The following is a 12,749-nucleotide window of genomic DNA, read 5'->3' as shown; positions in this document are numbered from 1 at the left end:
GTTTGTATCAATACTGGGGTATTAGCTGGAACAGGCTATGGGTGTTAGTATCAATACTGGGGTAGTAGCTGCAACAGGCTATGGGTGTTAGTATCAATACTGGGGTATTAGCTGCAACAGGCTATGGGTGTTAGTATCAATACTAGGGTATTAGCTAGGGCGGGCCCAGGGTGGGTTGGGGTGTGTGGGACCCGGAGACGTGTGGGTAGGGGCGGGGTAGGAAGGGAGAAGATATTCACGGCTGGAGGAAATGAGACGAGTGGGATCCGTGGGCAGCTGTGCTCCGAGCAGGGCCGAAGGTGAGAAATCAAAGGGCTGTGAATGTTTTTCGCTAATGCTGTAGGAAGGGGTTAAAAAGTATGTGATCCTTTGGTCTAACCCCTAGACCCCGCTCCCCTTCTAAAGCCAGGGATAGAACCCAGGTGTCCTGGCTCCCAGTCCCCTCTGCTGTAACCACTACCCCCACTCCCCTCCCAGAACTGGGGATAGAACCCAGGAGTCCTGGCTGCCCCCCACCCTCCCTGCTCTAACCAAAGGGAGTGGGGTCTAGTGGTTAGAGTGGGGGATGGCTGGGAGCCAGGACTCCTGGGTTCTATCCCCAGTTGTGGGAGGGGAGTGGGAGCTAATGGTTACTGCAGGGGGGAGTGGGAGCCAGGACGCCTGGGTTCTCTCCGTGGCTCTGGGAGGGGACTGGGGTCTAGTGGTGAGAGTAGGGGCGGGCTCTTTAGAAAACAACATCCAATTTCACAGTTCACCCGGCCGTTTCCCCTTCTCCCGTCGGAGGTTGAACAAATCGGAGCCGCGCGGAGGTAATAAAGCTTTGATTTCAGCTGGGCCGTCAGCTCGCGTGGAAGCCGAGACCCCAGGGCTTGTAAACTGGGCAAAGAGGCGGGATGGTGGGGTCTTGTAAACCTAGGATCTAACTGAAAGCAAACAAACCCCGGGTGATCCGAGGGCTGCGAAATCTGGGCCCTGGGGGAACAGGCCCCAGGCGCTGGCCAGGTTGGGGAGCACCTGGAGAGGGGAGACGCTGGCGTGGATGAGTTTGGGGGGCAGGAGGGGGGCGTGCTGAGACTTTTCGGGGCTGGAGTGAAGCAGGAAGAGAGGCGGGAGGCAGCGGTGCTGGGGGGCCCCTGGCTTGCTGTGGTTTCCATCATATCCAGGGTTTGCAGTTTGGTTCAATGGCTCTCAGCACCCCGGTGGGGGAAAGGATGGAGGCTTGCGGTGAGCGGGCAGCTGGGGACAGCGTAGCATGACCGACCGCGGGCCAAGCTAGGTGCACTGTGGACACAATCCGGGTTTAAGAGCCTTTGCCGGCGGGGAAGCCAATGGCCTGGAACGGCTCGTAAGAGCGACCCAGGTGCGTGGCGAAAGGAGAATAAATCAGCAGGGTCTAGAGGTGGGAATATTAACAAACAGTAACACAGAGTAGCCGAGATTCGTTAATAATGATACTAAATAGCAATTTAACATTCTTAATGGCAGAAAGCTTAACAGCCTGGAATGAGCGTGAACATAATTAATCCTGTTAAAAAACTCTATACGGGCTAACAAGAGTGATCATCCTCCGAGCCGAGTTTTACTAACACCTGAGAAATGTATATTAATAATGACAAAGGCCGATAATGTGTCATAATAACAGTATAAGAAAACCTAAGTTAATATGAATAATATTAAATAACCTAGAATTGTTCAGAATAGTGATTATTATTATTAGACTAATAGTAATAACTGATACACATTAGAGAACACATAATATGAATAATAAATAGCCTAAAATTGTTACTAAGAATTATTATCATTAGTATTAAACTGGAATTCATAATAATAATTAATCAATAGTCTTGAATTGTTAATAGGAATTATTACGGTTACACTAGCATTCAGAACAAGTAATTAATTAATTAATAGCCCAGAATTGTTCAGAAGAATCATTATTGCTAGGCTAGAATTCATAATAATTGAGCAATAGTTTAGGTTTGTTAATAAGAATTATTATAAGGCTAGAATTAATAATAAATTCATTCATAGCTTAGAATCATCGATAATCAGATTGATGATGATCAGTCTAGAATTATTATTTCTACTTTTATTTAATGAATATCACAGCAATGCTAATGTTAATAATAAATTAGCTAGAATTATTAACAGTATTATTTATTAATAAACTACAATGATTAAGTACTTATTGTTATTTAGTGATATATTATTATTACATTATTATTGTACTAATCTAAAATTAGTAGTAAGTACATATTCTTAAATACTAATGTAGAATGATTATTAATAAGTAATTGACAGCATGTACTTGTTAATAACAAATAATTGCCCATGATGGTTAATACATAATTAATAGAGTAAAATATAATACATTTATAAATATTTGTTAACAGCATAGAACTATTATTAATAATAAAAAATAGGTTAGAATTGTTCGTAATAATCAACGATCACTTTAGATATTTAATAATAATAATAATAATTATAGAAGAAGAAATGCCTGTGACGGTTGTTAAAAATTTGAAATAAACAGTAATGTGAGGTTGGAACAGAACCAATAATTAATAATCCATTTGACTAGGAATAACAAGAATTTATTGTACTTTAAGATTTTTATTAATAAATTATATTTTAGAATGTTTAATAAGCTTAATAAAAGAGTAGCCTAAGCTAACTGGTAGTAGAAATAATGAATTATAATAAATAATTAGCTTATGATGTTTAGTAATAACATCAATGCATAATAAGTGATTATAAAAATATTAGGAATAATAAATAATTAGCCTATGATTTTTAGTAATAATACTAATAATTAATCAGTCTAGAGGGTTGGAAACAAATAGTGGTGTATGATTGTTTATAAGAATAAACTGCTTTTGACGATAGGTAAAAATATTAATGCATAAAAACTGAACATAAGTAAGAAACTATAGCTTATATTTATTAATAAAGAGCTAATAATTAATAATTAGTAATAGGCACTGGTAGGTCATAGAATATTCAACTGTAATGATTTAAGATTGTTAGTGATACAAATTATATCTTAGAGTTGTTACTAAGAATATATTAAAATTAGTTAATAATTATAAGTGATAATAAATTACCTCTGATAGTTCATAAATCAAACATTTAATATATAATAATTTACATTTCTTAATAATAAAAGTAATACATTATCGCTTATAGTTGATAGTAATACAGTAATAATTAGTTATAATAAATAGCCTCTGATAGTTCATAAATATTATAATAATTTAAGCTAGCTAGTAATATTAATAAATTATAGTGTATACTTGTTGATAAATTAATAATTCATGTATAATAGTAATTAGCAAGTAGTTACTGATAGTTCATAAAATATTACTCTATAATGTAAGATTATTAATACTATTAATTAATTATCTTTTAGCATTGTTAATATTAATTAATAAATAACCCCTGGTAGTTCATAAAATAATAATCTATAATAATGTGACTGTTAGTAATAATATTAACAAACTATAGGTTAGAGTTGTTAATAATAAAAAATAGTTCTAATAATTAATAAATGTCCTCTATGATATCATTAAATATTAATCTACAATAACTAAATATTGTTAGTGATAATGTTAATAAATTATAGCTTAAAATTGTTAATAGTAACATTAATAGTTAGTTAATAATTAATTAGTTAATGAGTATTTATACATTGATGATCATATTACTTACGATTGCCCGTGCTAACACTCAAGCAATAGCTTATTTCGTTTAGCCAGATGACTACAAATTGCTTGGAATTGCTAACTGCAGTAATTACACATCGTGGCCTGTAGGGGCTAGAAATAATTTCCTTGTTTCGTAGGCCCAGAACCTCACAACTGTGGGGGGGCCTAACAGCCATGGGCCCTGTCAACTCCAATGGGGCGACAACCAATATACCCCAGCTGGGGATCTCCCCCCCACCCCATCCCATGTGTCCAGTCCTATGGGAATTAGGCACCTAAACCCATTTGACTATCTGGGCTATAGAGTCTAAGTGTCTAGTCTGCCCTGTTCAGCAGAGAATTTACCCCAAATGCCCCACAACCCAGGGTGGGGGCAGAAACATTGGGCCGCGGGCACGAAGCAAGAGAGACGGTCACCGTGCCAAAAGAACAGGGAGAGATTGCTTGTAGAACCAGTGCTGGCTAACCACTGAAAACGGGGCTCATGAATGTCTCGTGTCATTATATTATGTTGACATTGTCATCGGTGTTACAGGCAATACATCATGACACGATTCCTCGCTGTTGTTATTTTCTGTTCTTACGTGGCATCTCCCTTACTGGAGGTTTGCAGCCACAGCGGGGTCTGTTCTGTGCCATCCTCTGCTCATCTCTTTGGGAATGACAGGTGCTTGGAGCCACCACGTCATGAATCCAACGTCTTCTTTTTCTGCCTCGTGTTCTTCTGCCATCAATTCCCGGGGCCTGTAAACACGCTGTGCCCGCCGAACCTCTTAAACTGGGCCTGGCGAAGCAAATCTTTCTTTCGCTAAGATTCTTTCTGCTAGCGTTTGCCGAGTCCCGGTCTTGTTTGTCGGTTACGCCGTCCGCCCCTAATATTTGCAGAATTCGCCAATAGCACTAGACGCTGGTTGTGATTGCTTTGGGGTCATTTATTTGAATGTCCCCATGTCGCAGCCGGGATTTCAGTTAGACCAGATTTCAAAGGCAGGTTATTTTTATATTCAGTGTTTCATATGAGCAGCAATTATTTTATATAATGTATCATTTAATTTAAATTGATAATATAGACAATACACAATTCCTTATCATTCTTCATGATTCTTTTATTATTTTATATTACTGATAACTACTTTATATAATTTATTATTTAACGTATTTCTATTATTAAACTATTATTGGTCATACAAATGATACGTAATTGCTAATGATGCATTTTTATTTATGGTATCAATACTTAATATTATTTTATGTACTTTATTATTCATTTGCATTATTATTGAATTAAAATAGATGGTGGCAGGTGCTGTGCATAATTGTTTTTAAATATCCTAAAATCAAACTCTACTGAGTTCTCCAGAAATATTTTTCTCACTTTGTTTCTGAGCGACGGGGCCCCGATCTCGGTGACTCTGTGTCTGGGCAGCACCTGGCGCGACGGGACCCCAATCTTGGTGACTGTGTCTGGGCAGCGCCTGGCATGACAGGGCCCCAATCTCGGTGACTTTGTGTCTGGGCAGCGCCCGGTGCGACTGGGCCCCGATCTCGGTGACTCTGTGTCTGGGCAGCGCCCGGCGTGACGGGGCCCCGATCTTGGTGACTCTGTGTCTGGGCAGCGCCTGGCGCGACGGGACCCCAATCTCGGTGACTCTGTGTCTGGGCAGCGCCCGGTGGGACTGGGCCCCGATCTCAGTGACTTTGTGTCTGGGCAGCGCCCGGCGCGACGGGACCCCAATCTCGGTGACTGTGTCTGGGCAGCGCCCAGTGGGACTGGGCCCCGATCTCGGTGACTCTGTGTCTGGGCAGCGCCCGGTGCGACTGGGCCCCTATCTCGGTGACTCTGTGTCTGGGCAGCACCTGGCGCGACGGGGCCCCGATCTTGGTGACTCTGTGTCTGGGCAGCGCCCGGTGCGACTGGGCCCCGATCTCGGTGACTCTGTGTCTGGGCAGCGCCCGGCGTGACGGGGCCCCGATCTTGGTGACTCCGTGTCTGGGCAGCGCCCGGCGCGACAGGGCCTCAAATCCAATCTCAGTGAGTCTTCATTCTATGTGCTAATCTGGAGCAGGCACTAATAATCATCAGAGCGCGGCCACTAGCGAGTTACCACGATACGATCCCCAGAGAGTTCAGGGGAGTGCAGAACAATGTTTATCTTTCCCTCAGCAGGGATAAAATTATCACTGGAGAGCTGGGAAATGTGACCCCACTAGCTCGTGGAGCAGGGAAAGACCAGTCAGTGCTCTGAAGATTTAAAGCGTTAGGAGACCAGACGCGCAGCTAGTGTCTCTCGGCCGGAGCTCCATTGGGGTCACTGGGGCTGATTTACCCCACCTCAGGGTCTGTGATAAAGCTGTTCTTTAGAGAACAACTGGGGCCCGGTCCCTCTTCTCTGCTGAATGTCTCTGGTCCTCACAGCGGTACCAGGGCTCAGCCAGGTTGGAGTGGGCAGCGGGGCACAGAAGAAATCCAGGATCCGCGACCCCAGCTTTCTCCCCCACTTGAAGTCCGCCCCTCAGGAGCTGGGTAATGAACTATTGGACTTAATGTATCAGTCAGTGCTGGTCATTTGTTACCTAGCAGCGGTTTCATTTTTCCTCTTATGTGTTTACCTGACTTAGTCAGTCAATCTATCTATCTATCCTTGTCCACCCCCCCGTCTATCTATCTGTCTCCATCCATCTCCTCTATCTATCTATCTATCCTCATCCACCCCCTCTATCTATCTATCTATCTATCTATCTATTCCCATTCAGGGGGAAGGTGGGGGGGGCAAGCGGAAGGCAGGGGGGAGGCACAGTTTTGGTGCCATGGAAACAATTTGTGCATTTGTGTCAATTTCATTCAATTCTTCCGGTCCAAGAAAAAAATGAAAAAAAAAATCCTCCCCCCAAAATGTTTTGTTTAGACATGTTCCAACCAAATCATTTTGCTTTTTCAATTGAAAGCGTCTCTTCCTTCAGAAATCGCCTTGTGTTTTTAAAAATGCTCAGCTTTGAAGGGAGACGTTTCCTTCAACCCGAATCACAAACAATTCCAACTTTTGGGTGCAATGAAAAATGTCACCAAAAAAAAAAATTTTTTTAACTAAAAATGCATCCGCCCCCCCCCTCCCCGCCCCGATTTATCAGAAGAACCAGAAAGTCTCTTTGTCACTCAACTCATGAGAGGAACAAATTCAAAAGGTCCTATCTCAGTTATTCTCAACCAGGAGTACGAATACCCCTGGGGGTACCCAGAGGTCTTCCAGGGGGTCCATGAACTCATCCAGATATTTGCCTAGTTTTACAACAGGCGACATAAAAAGCACTAGCGAAGTCAGGACAAACCGAAATTTCCTACAGACAATGACTTCTTTATACAGCTCTAGGTACTCTCCACGGATATGTAAGTACAATATTTATATTCCAGTCCAGTAAGTACAATATTTATAACACTATGGTAAAAACGAGAAAGTCAGCTGGTTTCCAGGAATCGTGTGGCTGGGACGCTTTTGTATTCTTAGTTCTGATTTTGGAAGCAAGTCGTTTCTGAGTGAAGTGAAACTTTGGGGGCACGCAGGACAAATCAGGCTCCTGAAAGTCCCATCGTCTGGAAAGGCTGCAAGCCTCTGGCCTAGCTCATGGGATTTTCTGCAGGCAAGGGTGTGATCTTCTGCAAAGTTGAATCTTAACGAAGAGAAGGCTAAGATGTGACTTGATCCTAGTCTAGAAGTACCGATGTGAGGAACAAAGATTGGATAACGGGCTTGTCGATCAAGCAAAGGTCTAATGGGGCTGGAAGCGGAAGCTGGACAAATTCCGACTGGAAATAAGGTGGAACAAGGAGGGTGACTAGCCATTGCAATTGGAACAATTCCCCCTGGGTCGTGGTGGATTCTCCGTCACCGACAATTTTTCAGTCAAGACGGGATGTTTTTCTAAATGCTCCTCTCTAGGGGATGTTCTCGGCCCTGCGTTATCCAGGAGGTCAGAGCTCATCACAGTGGTCCCTTGGAGTCTATGAAGTTTTTTTGGTCGGAGGGCATTGGGGGACTGTTTTTAAAATGATTTATGTTCCCCGTCGCTCTGCCCTACAGGGGTGCCTCAGAACATCTGGCTCGGGGCGAGGGGGAATATTTCGGTGTTGATGCGTGAAATGGAAAGGCACCAGGGGAGCTGATGTGAAATTTGCTCCTTCCTCTGGACTCATCTTTCTTTCTAGGCACCAGGCCATTCGTTAGCAATGCACTTGCCGATTCCTTCTAGGCCCAGGATCGAAGTTAGAGGCGGGTTGAGCGGTTAGGATTCTGCTCTCACTAACTCCGGGATTTCTGGCAGTGTAAATGAGAACAGAATTGGGCCCAAAGGAAACCAGTTGCAAAGGTCCTCGGCTGGTGGAAACATATCATTTCATGCCTGGAGAAAGTTTATCTGGAATGGGGGAAATGGGCTAATTCTTTAGCTGACAATTCTTTAGCTTTTTTTTCCCTCGTGAAAGTCAGCGGATCTATGTCGATTTAGACATGGCTGATGATTTGGCCCGGTCTTGGTCACCGAGAGGAGAAATAGATTTAACTCAGCCATCTGTTGTGGTTCTCGTGTGTTAATTGTAACACCGGCAGGTACAGCAGAGGGGGCGGGAGGGGATTTTGTCTCTGTGAAATACAAGAGGCCTGTTGCTTTATAAAAAACCAAAAGATGGCAAACTTAAAAAAAGGCATCATCCCATTTTGTGGCTCAATGAACATGATTTATGGGGGCGATTTTCAGAAGTGGAGATTGAGTGTCTAGCTGCTGGTCGCACCTGCGATAACCCTCTTCTTTGGCCTCTGCTGTTCGGAGCTGTTTGATCGACACAGCTGAAGATCCGATTATTTTTAAACGACTTTAGCTGCAACAATCATTCTTCACTCCGTTGCACGGCAGTCTGATTGCCAGGGCTGGTGGGGAACAGGACTTTCTGTTATGTCGGAAATTCTGACATCTGGGGGAGGGCGGGGGAGCCTGTTCAGAGTCTGAACCAAAAGCTGAAATTTCCCACAAAACACAAATTCTGAATAATGTCAATTCCAGGCCCAGCCGAATGATTTGTTTTGAAAATATTGAAACTTTTGATTTTTGATAAGGTTAAAACATTCCATATTGACTGGATTGTTTTGATTCATTTTGTTTGGACTTTAGTATTTATATTCAGTCTTAAATATATATTCTGGAGATTACATCTTAAATATATACATATTCTATATATTACTTTAGATCTTATATATATATATAACATTTTAGAGCTTAAAATAGCTATAATTTTAGAGTTTTACTATATTTATTTTTATATATAATCAGATCTTAAATATGTATATACTATACATTAGAGCTTAAATTTATATATAATATATCTTATATATGTTCTATAGATTATATTTAATATTATATGTTAAATATGTTACATTAAATATATAAAATATAATATTAAAATAAAGAGAAGACTGAGAGGGGACATGATCACAACGTGCAAGTACATGAAAGGGAGAGGGAGAGAAATTGTTCTCATTAACCTCTGAGGACAGGACCAGAAGCAATGGGCTTAAATTGCAGCAAGGGCGGTTTAGGTTGGACATTAGGGAAAATTTCTTGTCAGGGTGGTTAAACACTGGAATAAATTGCCCAGGGAAGTTGTGGAATCTCCATCACTGAAGATGAGAGCAGGTTGGACAAACACCTGTCAGGGATGGTCTAGTTAATATTTAGTCCTGCCGTGAGTGCAAAGGACTGGACTAGATGACCTCTCGAGGTCCCCTCCAGTCCTATGATTGTATGATTCTATGAATAATACAGTATTATATAAACATAATAATAATATAATATAAAAGCTAAAACAAAATGCACCAAAATAATAAACTCAGAACGTTTCAACTTTGTCAGAGCATAATGAGAAAGTTGAAACAATTCACTTGGGCATCTCCCTGTCTAAAATTTCCTTGAAATTGACACATCCCCCCACAATAATTTTGATTTCCACAACACTGGAATTTCCAATAGAAAACAGATCTGGTGGAAAATATTTTTGACCCTTTCTAACAGCAAGTTTGTGTTGTTCCAGTAACACAAGTGAAGACTCACGCGTGTGTTTCATTTCTTAAAGGATCCATTCTTTAATTTAATTCTATCATGTAAACAAATGAAGAGATGGAAGTGGCGCTCCTCAGGAAATCCATCCTTTCGTCATGGGGAAGCACTGACGGTTGGAGGAGGGGGCGTTATATTTTTCCTACGTAGCAAAGAGCTTGAATCTGCACTTTGAGGGCACTATTGAAGCTCATCTTTTACCCTGGAGCTGACTTGTGCTTGCGTTGTAGCAAAAATAAATTTAATTCCTCCGCCTCACACAATTCCTGTCATTGTAAGTGAGACTTGCCATGAAAACAGGTGCAAAAAAAGGTCAAAACTAATGCCGTGGTTGAGTGGCAGGTGTTTTTGTAAAATCCAAGATGCCTGTTGCTAAACAAACGATGGCAAATTTCAAAAATTCTCTTGCAGTTTGTGCGGTCTGGGTTGATGCCTTACCGCTGATGTTTTAGAAGGAGTTCACTGATTTGCCCTCATTCACCACAGCTGAGGGGCTGGTCCTGCAGACTAGAAAAAAACATACATTTAACTTTAAATTCTGAAATGGGACAGCAAGTCCCAAGAAAATTCAGAGAGAAGAATCTTTGCTGAGTGAATCCCTGACCCTAAAAACTGATCACAAATTTGGGCACAGTATTTCAAAGCACCTGTTTGGTTGGTTGGTTTTTTAGAAGCACGGGTTTGGGGATTTAGGTCTTTTTGAAACCCCCTACAAATAAAAACCTCGCCTTCCCGTTCTGAATCCCTGAATGTTATTCAGACTCTGATATTTTGGGATAGTTTTTAACAGAAGGCCATCCCGGTTTTCTTTCGCTTGAATTCTATATACAAGGCAGTGTCATGTTATTTGAAAAATATCTCACTGCCTACAGGAGGTTCTTCTTAACAGCCTTCAGTGATGGCAGATGGTGAAACAGAAGGAAAATCTGGTGTGGTGATGGGGGGAGGTGAAGGTTACGGGAGGAGTGGAAAATCGAATTTGGAAAGTTCCAATCATTAGGGAGGAATCAGAGGGAAAGAGAGGGGGTTTTTGGGGGGAGGGGTTACTTTTCTTTTTTTAAGGAGGAGGGTTTTAAGAGAGAAGAAGACAAGATGAATGAAAGATGAGGGGGGAAATCCTAACTGAATGAAGAAAAGTTTAAATAAACTGAAAGAGGTCTTTTCAGGTTGTAAAAGAAGCTTCACCAGGGCCTGGTTCTCAGCGAGTGGGAATCCAAGGAAGCGACGTTGGTTGATCCGGTGACACCTTCATCAGGTGGTGCAGTTCTGGTTGAGTCCCAGTGGATTTTTTAGAAAGATAGCAGGGCAATATTTTCAAAAGCACTTCAGTTCATTTGGAGCCTTCAATCCCGCCAAAAGTCAGAGGGACCAATTTTCAAAGGTGTTTAGGTGACTTTGGAAAACTTGAATCCCAACTTTGATTTTAAACTCCCCTCACGCGTGTTTTGACATGGTTGTTTCTAGTCTATGCTGGTGTTTGAGTGAGAAGAGTCAGATCTCCCCTCCCTCTGCATCTTTGACGCTCTCTGTTTGGCCCCTACCTCTCTGGACAGTGAAAATAATTGAGTCGGTTTCACTTGGGCATCTTGTCAATTTCACACACACACACATACACCCCCTTTGTTCTGGTCAGTTTCCCTCTGTGGGTTTTTCTAGGCTAGTTCTCCCCTGGCCTACAGCCCGAGAAGGTTTCTGATTTCAGGGAAATAATATGCCTTGGTTTATTAATCACTCTGATGGCTATGTGGCCGCGGATCCTGATGGGGCTAACTCAGAGCTCAGCATGGGAGTTCATGGGAGTGGGCCTCTGCCCTGGGCCTGATCAGATGTGCGTGTTTCTCGGCCTTCATCTGAAGCAGTGACGGGCTCAACCTGCAGCTCGCGAGCTGCCAGTGGCTCTTTAACATGTCTCCTGTGGCTCTCTGCAGCACATCGTATTAAAACACTGTCTGATTTCATTATTAACCAATCTAAGTTATTTACCCATCTGGATGCTTTTACTGTGTTCTTAACCAGTGAAGTTACCAACTTGCACTAAGTTATTAACTCATTTGCAGCGAGAATTATAGCTCTCGTTGTATAAACTTACATATTTCCTCATCAGACTGTTTAAATATGAATAGTACTGTAGTAAATAAAACAATGAGTTCACACTGCTATGGCTCTTTCAGGTAATGCTGATCACTGATTCAGCTCCTGAATCCCTGAGGTCTGAGTGTCACTGATAAGAACCATCAGCTCTGGCCATGGTCAGGGATGGGACACTGGGCTAGACAGGCCTCGTTTGTGATCCAGACTCAGTTCTGACTCGCGCTGCCTATTCCTAAGGTTCCCTTTTGACTCATCCTGGCGTAGACTGGCTGGGGATCGGGTCCCATTGAGTCCAGTGGAGCTATGGCTGATTGACGCTGGCTGGGAATCTCGCCCAGAAGTAGCTGGCTGCTGATCTAGCGGGTCACAGGGTCGGGCCCCTCGTCCCCACCTGCCTCCCGGCTGTAGAGCTGACAGCGCTGGCGAGGAGCGTGCAGATCGGAGACGTTAGCCACAGAGACAGGACGCTGAGCAGCTGATCTCAAGGGGAGTCCAGATTTTGCTGTATGTGTCTGTCTGTTTCCTCCGAGGCTTACCTCTTTGTCTGCACCCTGGGAGGGGCAGAATCTGATCACGAGCTGTGGTAATATCCGTCGGTTACTTAGCTGTGTTAGCGCAGGGTCCACAAGGCGTGGCCGAGATCGGGGAAGCCTGGGTCCCTGGGCACCTGGCACAAGCATCTCACAGGGCCACGGCGTGGCATTTCTGCCCTCGCTTGGCCAGCGCTGGCTCTGAGCCACGTGGTGTCCGGGGGGGCGGAGTTTCAGGATAGGCAGGTGCTTCAGGTGTTTGGCTCAGGTGGGTGGGTTTCCTCTTTGTTTAAAAGAAAGAGCCCTCCAAAAAAGTTTTCTT

This window comes from Eretmochelys imbricata, chromosome 23 (assembly GCF_965152235.1).
Source record: "Eretmochelys imbricata isolate rEreImb1 chromosome 23, rEreImb1.hap1, whole genome shotgun sequence".
Taxonomy (NCBI): Eukaryota; Metazoa; Chordata; order Testudines; family Cheloniidae; genus Eretmochelys; species Eretmochelys imbricata.
The sequence above is the reverse complement of the archived record's forward strand: the minus strand, read 5'-3'. Positions refer to the sequence as shown.